This window comes from Polypterus senegalus, chromosome 10 (genome assembly GCF_016835505.1).
Source record: "Polypterus senegalus isolate Bchr_013 chromosome 10, ASM1683550v1, whole genome shotgun sequence".
NCBI classification, from domain to species: domain Eukaryota; kingdom Metazoa; phylum Chordata; class Cladistia; order Polypteriformes; family Polypteridae; genus Polypterus; species Polypterus senegalus.
This window is the reverse complement of record NC_053163.1, coordinates 102,918,571-102,926,795: the sequence shown is the minus strand read 5'-3', so window position 1 is coordinate 102,926,795 and position 8,225 is coordinate 102,918,571. Positions and strand designations below refer to the sequence as shown.

Below are 8,225 nucleotides of genomic sequence, written 5' to 3'. Positions count from 1 at the left end.
CTGCACTGGCCAGCTGAAGACTGCAGTCTGTCAATTTCAGGTCTTCATCGGCCAGTTGCAGACATAGGTAGAAATATTACTTCAAAATTCTACATGAGTACAAGTATTGAAACTGGAGAAGAATTTACTTAAGTAGAAGTTAAAGTATGACATTGTAAGAGAAGGCAGCTGTTGTATGTACTAAGTGCACCTCACTTATGCATCAAAGGGGAGTTTTTTTTTTGTTTTTTTAATTAATGTGGTGTCCTGATATTGTAGCTTATCCTTTCAGACAACTGGGCACTTATCTGATCGCAACAATACCTGGCTACATTGACAGATATACAGATCACGGGGAAACAATGTGCAGATCTTGTTGGAGCCTTTTTCTCTTATCATATTATTAAAGCTGATTAGACTTAGTAAGGGCATTGTAACATTAACATGTTTTGTTTACGTATCAAGAGAAAACTGCAGTTCACATTACTATTGCATATATTTTTTTTAATTTGCCATTACAGTAAAATTACTGTCAGTAATAGATGTTTGACACCATCACCTGATATCAGACAATTTTATATCAGTAAAATTAATGCAGTACAATTTTATCTTAATTATCATTAGATAACTGTTTCAATTAGAGACCAGAATATTGGCTTACTAGCCACTACAATTAAATGTAAAACATCAATGAACATTTTAGAACATTTGTTTTGTGGACTCATTCATTAAAATATAGAAAAGGGTTTAAAGGTAGAGTTTCATAATTTATTATATGAGAAGAAATAAATGAGATGGATCACAACGTTTTAGAGAAATGGGCTCAATATTTGCATATTTTAATAATCTTTACAAATATTAAGTGTTTTAGTAGATAATCACTGATTCTGGCAATACAAAAATTATGCATTAAATATTTTTGCATTTTGAAACAATTGATGTTGGGAGCTAAAACATTGCCTAAATTTACATATTTTTCATTCCTTTTAAAGCCATTTGTATGCTTAATTGTGGAACAGTTTTTGGTGTTAATATATCATTTTATGGCAATCCTTTATACTGTGTAGTAACTAGTCATTTCTAACACCTGAGATGTAAACTATAAATGAATTTAACTTATTAATATGTGGTGTTTGTTTCTTACCTCTCTTAAACTTTATCGTACACACAATACAAATACATTGTATTTAAATGGTGATTACTTTGTCAAAAGTTAAATTCCACAGTGCAAAGCACTTGATAGCTAGAATCATTGAACCAGAATGTGCCTTGGGTGAGACATGGCACCTTTAGGCAGGTGCCTACTTGGCTTTAGCTTAGAGCCAGTGTTGATTTTATCATTTACTAAACACTTTGCACACCAATATCCTAATTACTTGTAACTCCAACAATATTTGCTTGCAGTTATATCTTAATAGTTCATTGTAAATGTTGCATTTTGATCATAAACAATCAATTGCACTTAGTAATGACCCGATTTAAAAATGTAACAAAATAGAATTGTTACGCAACTTTAAACTTACAATTCCCCATAGAATCTACTCAAGTGCAGTAACAAAAGTAAATGTCATGTTACTTTCCACGATTGCATACTAGAGGGAGAGTAAAAAGGCAGAGCAAGCCCCAGAATAGTTGGGGTGCCAACCGGCCAAGCCCTATTTAATTTACAACAACAAAAATAGTAACAGAAGACAGACACTCGCCTGTTATCACACTGTAGCAGCGTTTTCTGGTAGAGTCAAGTTTTAGAGGAGTTATGAACAGTCAGGCCCTCGGGTCACTCAGTACTGAAGTGTTGACAATGTGTTGAGCTTTCAAAGCGCAGAGGTTCATAGGACCGCTTCAAGGCTTGCTTCAAATGTACCCCTCATGTGATCTTGAGGCACACTAATGTTATGACATCACTGGCATCACTAAAATCAGAAGCCGATTTGGTCAGCCAGTCATTTGCAGACCCCCTTCAGCTCAAAAGTAAAAGTAATGACCTGCCTCCAGCTGTGCGGTATTCAAACCCAACAGGTTCTGTAGATGGGACCCGCCATTATTTTTGCTTTGCTTTTTGCATTTTTTGAAAGTTCTGTAATACTTGTGTGTAACTTCACTTTTTTTTCTAGTGGCATCATGAAAGATTCACGTGGGGCACATTTTTCCTTGGTGTAGAGTCATGTCCATTTCATGAGCATATTTTGTGTAAGGCTGCATGTGTATTATAACAATTCAGCTTATACTCCACCCAGTCTCTCTCATGTCAGTGAGAGTTGCTTCACGTTGGAGTTTATAGAGCCTCTGTGATTGTCACGACAGTATATGCACAAGACACTTCTCAGTAAATGTTGTTAACATTCAATGATTTCCAAATCTGTAGTTATTCTGTAATTGCAGAAAAGTGATATGCTATGGTATCAAGAGAACTGCTACTTATATATTTCAACAGGGGGACTCTTAGCTCTTCTCCTAGGTTGTGGGATTATTCCTGATGTTCTAGTTTTGTTTCGGAAATGAAAAATACTTGTTCTCAGAAGCAAACATAGGATTCGTAATGCATGTTGTTGTACTGTTCAAATTGCTTGGAAATGCAGTTGTTACTTTCAAATCAGCCTTCGCGTCATTATTTGGAATTAGCCGAATATACAACATATTTTGGCAACAAGGAAGAACCTTAACATGTCAACGTCTGCAGTTGAACATTCCCCTGTTACCAAGGATGGTGGGAACTGGTAGGACACATTTTGAGAATAAGATTATCAGAAAAAGAAGAAAGTAATGTCTGGAGCAATAGGCTCACTTTGTGTATTTGATCAGAATGTACAAACATAGGAGGAGTACCGTGAAGTATTACAGTATTTTGCTATTGCAGACAGAATGAAAGATGGCGATAGAAAAAACACTTCTCATCAGCTCAGTTGGTGCGCAAATGCCCTGAGAAGGCAGGAAACCAGTCCTATGAAGAACTAGTGACACTGGCAAGACTTAATTTTAATCCTAAATCAAGTGCAATTGTGCAAAGACTTCTGAAGTTGGCGCAGGATTGCAACCATGGTAATACGCTCTCACAAAGGGTCAGTGAGAGATTGTTGTGTGGTATAAATGATTGTCAGAGGCTGATTTAACATTTCAAAATCTCTGAAGATTGCACAGTTTATGGAAGCAACTAACAAACATGTACAGGATTTACAATTAAAAGCTACCTCTACAGTCTGCAACAGTGTGAGGGGTCAGAGCAGCAGCAGCACAGCACACCAAAAGAAGCGCGAGGGCTGCATGGAATCTCCGAATAAAGAATACTATTGCTGTAATAGGAAACACGATGTGCACAACAGGTGATTTAAGCAGGAAAAGTGTTGTGCATGTGGAAAGATAGGCCACATCGCAAAGGCGTGCCATGATAAAATGAAAGCACTGACAATGACAACCAAGCAAAAGTATAGTGGCCGCAGTAGATCTTCTGGTAGGCGCAAAGCAAGCATTTTCCATGTACAAAGTGTAACTGGTAATGGTTGACCTTAAAGTTAGAGGAAAAGCAGCAATGTTCGAACTGGATTCAGGCTGTAATGAATCAAAGTTCAAAGAAAATTGACAAGGCACTGAAGTTCCTGAATTAAAGAACACCTCTCTTAAATTAATAATGTGTACTGGGCTGAGCATTAATGTGCTGGGGGTAGCTGAAGTGAAAGTGATATACAAAGAGCAACTAAAATTACTACCAGTTTTTGTAGTGGAAGGTTCAGGTCCTGCCTGCTAGTAAGAAATTGGCTAGAAGAGATAACACTTAAATGGGGAGAAATAAAACATCTGGCAGTTGAGAAGCTAACCTTACCACAAGTAATAGCAAAGAATGAGGAGATCTTTAAAGATGATTTAGGAACTTTAAAAGGGGTCAAAGCCACTATAAATGTGATACCCGGTGCCAGGCCAAATTGTGTCGGTCCAGATCATTTCCTTTTACTATGCACCCCAAATTAAAAGGTGAAATCAACAGGCTCTTAAAAGAATGAATTATTACTTCTGTTCAACATTCAGAAGGTGCTGCACCAATTGTAGCCATTTTGAAAGCAGATTGCATCACCAGGCTTTGAAGAGATTATAAGCTAACTGTGAGCCGTGTCTCTTTGCTAGAGCAATACCCAATATCTACGGTGGGAGACTTATTTGCTGTATTGTCAGGGTGTCAGCAGTTTTCAGAATTGATATGAGTCAGGCCTATCAATAAATAGTTCTGGTTGAAGGTTCCAAAAAATATCCGACAATAAACAAGCACAAGGGAATGTTCACTTATAACTGACTACCTTTTGGGGTGTCCTCTGCACCAGCCATCCTAAAGATGATGGAGGGGTTGTAGCGGGACATACAGAAGGTTGCAGTCTATCTAGATGATGTTCTTATAACTGAAGCAAATGAAGTGGCGCATCTAAAGAATGTTGATGCAGTGCTTAGCAGGTTAAAGTAAGCAGGAGTATGCTTAAAAAGAAGCAAATGTGTGCTAATGCAGGAGGAGGAAGTCATCTATTTAGGGTACAAGGTGGATGCCAAGGGTTTGCATCTTTTAAAGGCAAAAGTAAAAGCAATTGTGGAGGCTCCCTCGCCAACCAATGCTGCTGAGCTTAAGGCTTACCTAGGACTCCTCATTTATTACAGTCATTTCCTTTCAAATCTGTCCATACTACTGGCACCAATACACAAACTGCTTAGAAAGGATGTGGAATGGAGGTGGACCTCAAGACAAGAAAAGTATTTTCAGAAATCTAAGGAGCTACTCCAGTCTGCAAAGGTGTTGGTTCATTACCCTGCAGATAAAGAGCTCATGTTATCCTGTGATGCCTCACTACATGGATTGCGTGCCATCTTATCACATAGGATGGAAGATGGAACTGAAAAACTGCTGGGATTTATGTCCCAAATGCTAACACCTGCTGGGAAAAGACACTGTCAGGTCTAGCTGTTATTTTTGGAATTCAAAGGTTCCACAAATACCTATGTGGTCGAACGTTTACTATTTATACGCACCACAAACGTCTAATTTCATCGATTAATGCTAATCAAATGGACATGACTCAGATGGTTTCACCCCAAATTCATTGTTGGGCTGTATTACTACGCACTTATAGGTACAAAATTGTTTACAAACCAGGCAACGGCCATAATAATACAGGTGCATTTAGCAGACTTCCTGTTTCAGAAAAGTTTGAGAAGGAAGAATTACAAAGCCAAGTTCTAATGCTGAATGTAATGGTGCACCAGTAAACATTATGAAAATAAACAAATGGACAGCCCAGAACATCACTCTAGCACAAGTGCATAATAACATCTTGCAAGCATGACCTTGTGTGACAGATCCTCAGTTCCCACTGTACTACTTACAATGGCTGGCTATGAGTATGTGGGATGAATATTTTATTTTGGGAGAAAGAGTAGTCATCTCTCCACAAGGATCACCCATACTTTTAAAAATATTTCATTAGTCACTTCCAGGCATGTCTAAGAAGAAAAATTTAGCTCAATCTTACTTGTGGTGGCTGAATATGGATCAGTATATAGAGAAGGAGATAAATAAATGAAATTAATGTCTGAAAAACAGGAAAGAACAACAAAATGCCACTTTACATCTCTGGGAATGGCCTGAACATCCATGGTCATGAATTCATGTGAATTATGCAGGACCGTTTCCTGGGACAGATGTTTTTAGTGATCATTGACACTCATTCAAAGTGGATGGATATCTACCCCATGAAGATATCTACAACGCAGACAACAATTGAAAAGGCACTACCAATCCTTACATCTACTTCGAAGAACAAGCATTTTACATTTCTGAAACTATAAGGATAATCTTATAATCTAGGAGAATAGCTAGAGTCCCCCTAGTGATAAGCCGTATCTCTCTTGATACCACAGTACATCACTTTGGTACAGTAACGCTACATAACTAATTACAACTGTCTTGTCAAACAGAACCAGTGCCATTAACAGCATTTTCTGCAGTTAGTGTGAGACTCAGGACTTATGTGCTAATTAAACAAAAAAGCTGTAAAGAAACTTGCTGTTTCATTCAGAGGTTGACATAAAGATCACTCAAGTACTTTCAAGAAGAAGCAGCTGGATCAACACATCTGGACCCAGACTTTCAAAAAAGGTTCTCACTTTCCCAGCAACATCCCTTCCTTGTGAGTTCATCTTGTCAAAGGCTGAGGAGGGATCGGTAAATAACAACTCGTCAAACTGCAGCAAAACAGAATAAATCATTTATGTTAAAAGAATTATTGAAAGACTGAACTTTTTTTGTATCTATATTCTTAATCCATCTTCAAGTTACACAATCTCAGTCACTGACACATTTAATGTTTCCCTGTTCCTTACATGTCATGTTACCCACAGCAGGCACCTGCTACCACTTACCGTTCATCAACACTGAGTTTTGTTCAAGGTTTTCCCGTCCTTCCTGTCATATGCATAAAGCAAGAAGCACATGTTTTTTACATATGTTATTCAATAATAATAGCAAAATGGCAATAATGAAAAAAGGGCAGAATGAAAATATTTATTAGATGAGAATAGTGAGGATGTGTCTTGTCTCCTATTACTTAAGCTTGTTTGTTACTCCTCAGTCTATTAGCCACACTGATATGCACTACACTAGGGCCAAATGAAATGGAGAATACAGACAATGTACACCTTTAAAAGTGGAATAAATTTACTGCATACTGAAACATTCCATTGCCAAACTTAAAAATACAAACCATAGCATTTCAGACAAATGATGATTTGTGTTATCAACAAAAAGCACCATAGCTACTCTACATTTTGTTACTTTTTAGGATTATTACCAAGGGTTACATATCTACATGGCCAATGAATATGGGTAATATATTTAAAAATAATTCAGATTAAATTACAATAAAACAGTGTCAAATGTATTAATAATGAGATGTATCTTCCTTTAGGAAATATCAAAATAGCTGCCATTGAGGACAAAATGCATTTTTAACAGTACACACTCTGTACTGAGATGATGTCACAAAAAAGAACCTTAAAGAGCCTTCTTGATTTTTGATCTTATGTTTAATTGTCAATACCACAGAAAATAAGTCATTTCAAAAATATCGCTTCTCGGCCTTTTGGCTAAGATCAAGTGTAGTATCTGTTCTTATCAGTTTAATATCTGATACGTCCCCTATCTGGGGACCATATATTAAATTGATTTTTGGAACAGGGAGATGGAATAGGGGCTTGCTCCGTCCAAAAAAAAAATATATATGACAAGTCTGTTCCAAGTATACAGCATACAGTATTAGACAGAATCTCAATGAAGCAGGACTCGTGAGTAGTGAATAATACTTAATACTGAGAAATTATAATGCATAATTACAGGGTGAAATTAAATATAGCAATTTCCTAAAACAGACACTGTAAGTATACATATTTCAGTATATAATTTATGAGGGACATGTGTGTATTTCCGTATCGAATTAAAAACTAAGTAAACCCTCTGCTACAGTAAATAGTCTGACAACTTAATATAAGTAAATGAAGCACCCATCCATGTGGTTAGCAATGAAAGTTGATGTTGTCATGTGGAACATTTTGGCAGGTGTTGATTGTTTGAAACTGTTTATATCATTTTGTCCTAAAGGGGAAGTGCTATATAGAACTGAGAAATTAAAACACAAATTTAAGCATGCTGGACAGTAGTTTATGTTACATTTTTTCTAAAATATACAATCAGTAAGACACTAGTGCCTCCAAACAATTGAATATGTATCAGACAAAGGTATTCAAATCTCAAAAGCCACAAAATCAATCATCAATGGTCAGCGACTATCTGGAATGTTGTTTCAGCCTGTAACTAAAATATATCGACTGAGTGTGTAATATTAATACAAATTACAAAATATCCCTAGTGGAATGGGTAGCAAATGCGTGGTAGCCTTGCAACCATTTCTTCACAGTGGGCTTTAATGTGTCGATGGTTCTCAAAGCTTTGTTTGAATGTGCATGTCAGCTTTAGCAACACTGCGGTCCATGCTTCATTTCCACTGTGCATGTCAGGTTAGTGCTTCGAACTGCACTCTGCGCTTCATTTCTACTGCACATGTCAGCTTAGTGTTTTAAAACTCACTTCAGTTTCATTTCCACTGCGCATGTCAGGTAAGTACTTCAAACCGCACTGCGGTGGGTCATTTACACTGTGCATGTCAACTCAGCGTTTCTAATTCTCATTCATCGAGTTTTCTGTGAACTACGAATGGCAC

General features: G+C 37.1%; 1 pseudogene; it reads left to right on the top strand.

Annotated features, from left to right (window-relative positions):
• The first annotated feature begins 7,075 nt into the window (after positions 1–7,075).
• On the top strand, positions 7,076–7,229 carry LOC120538409 (annotated as a pseudogene).
• Positions 7,230–8,225: the final 996 nt, after the last annotated feature.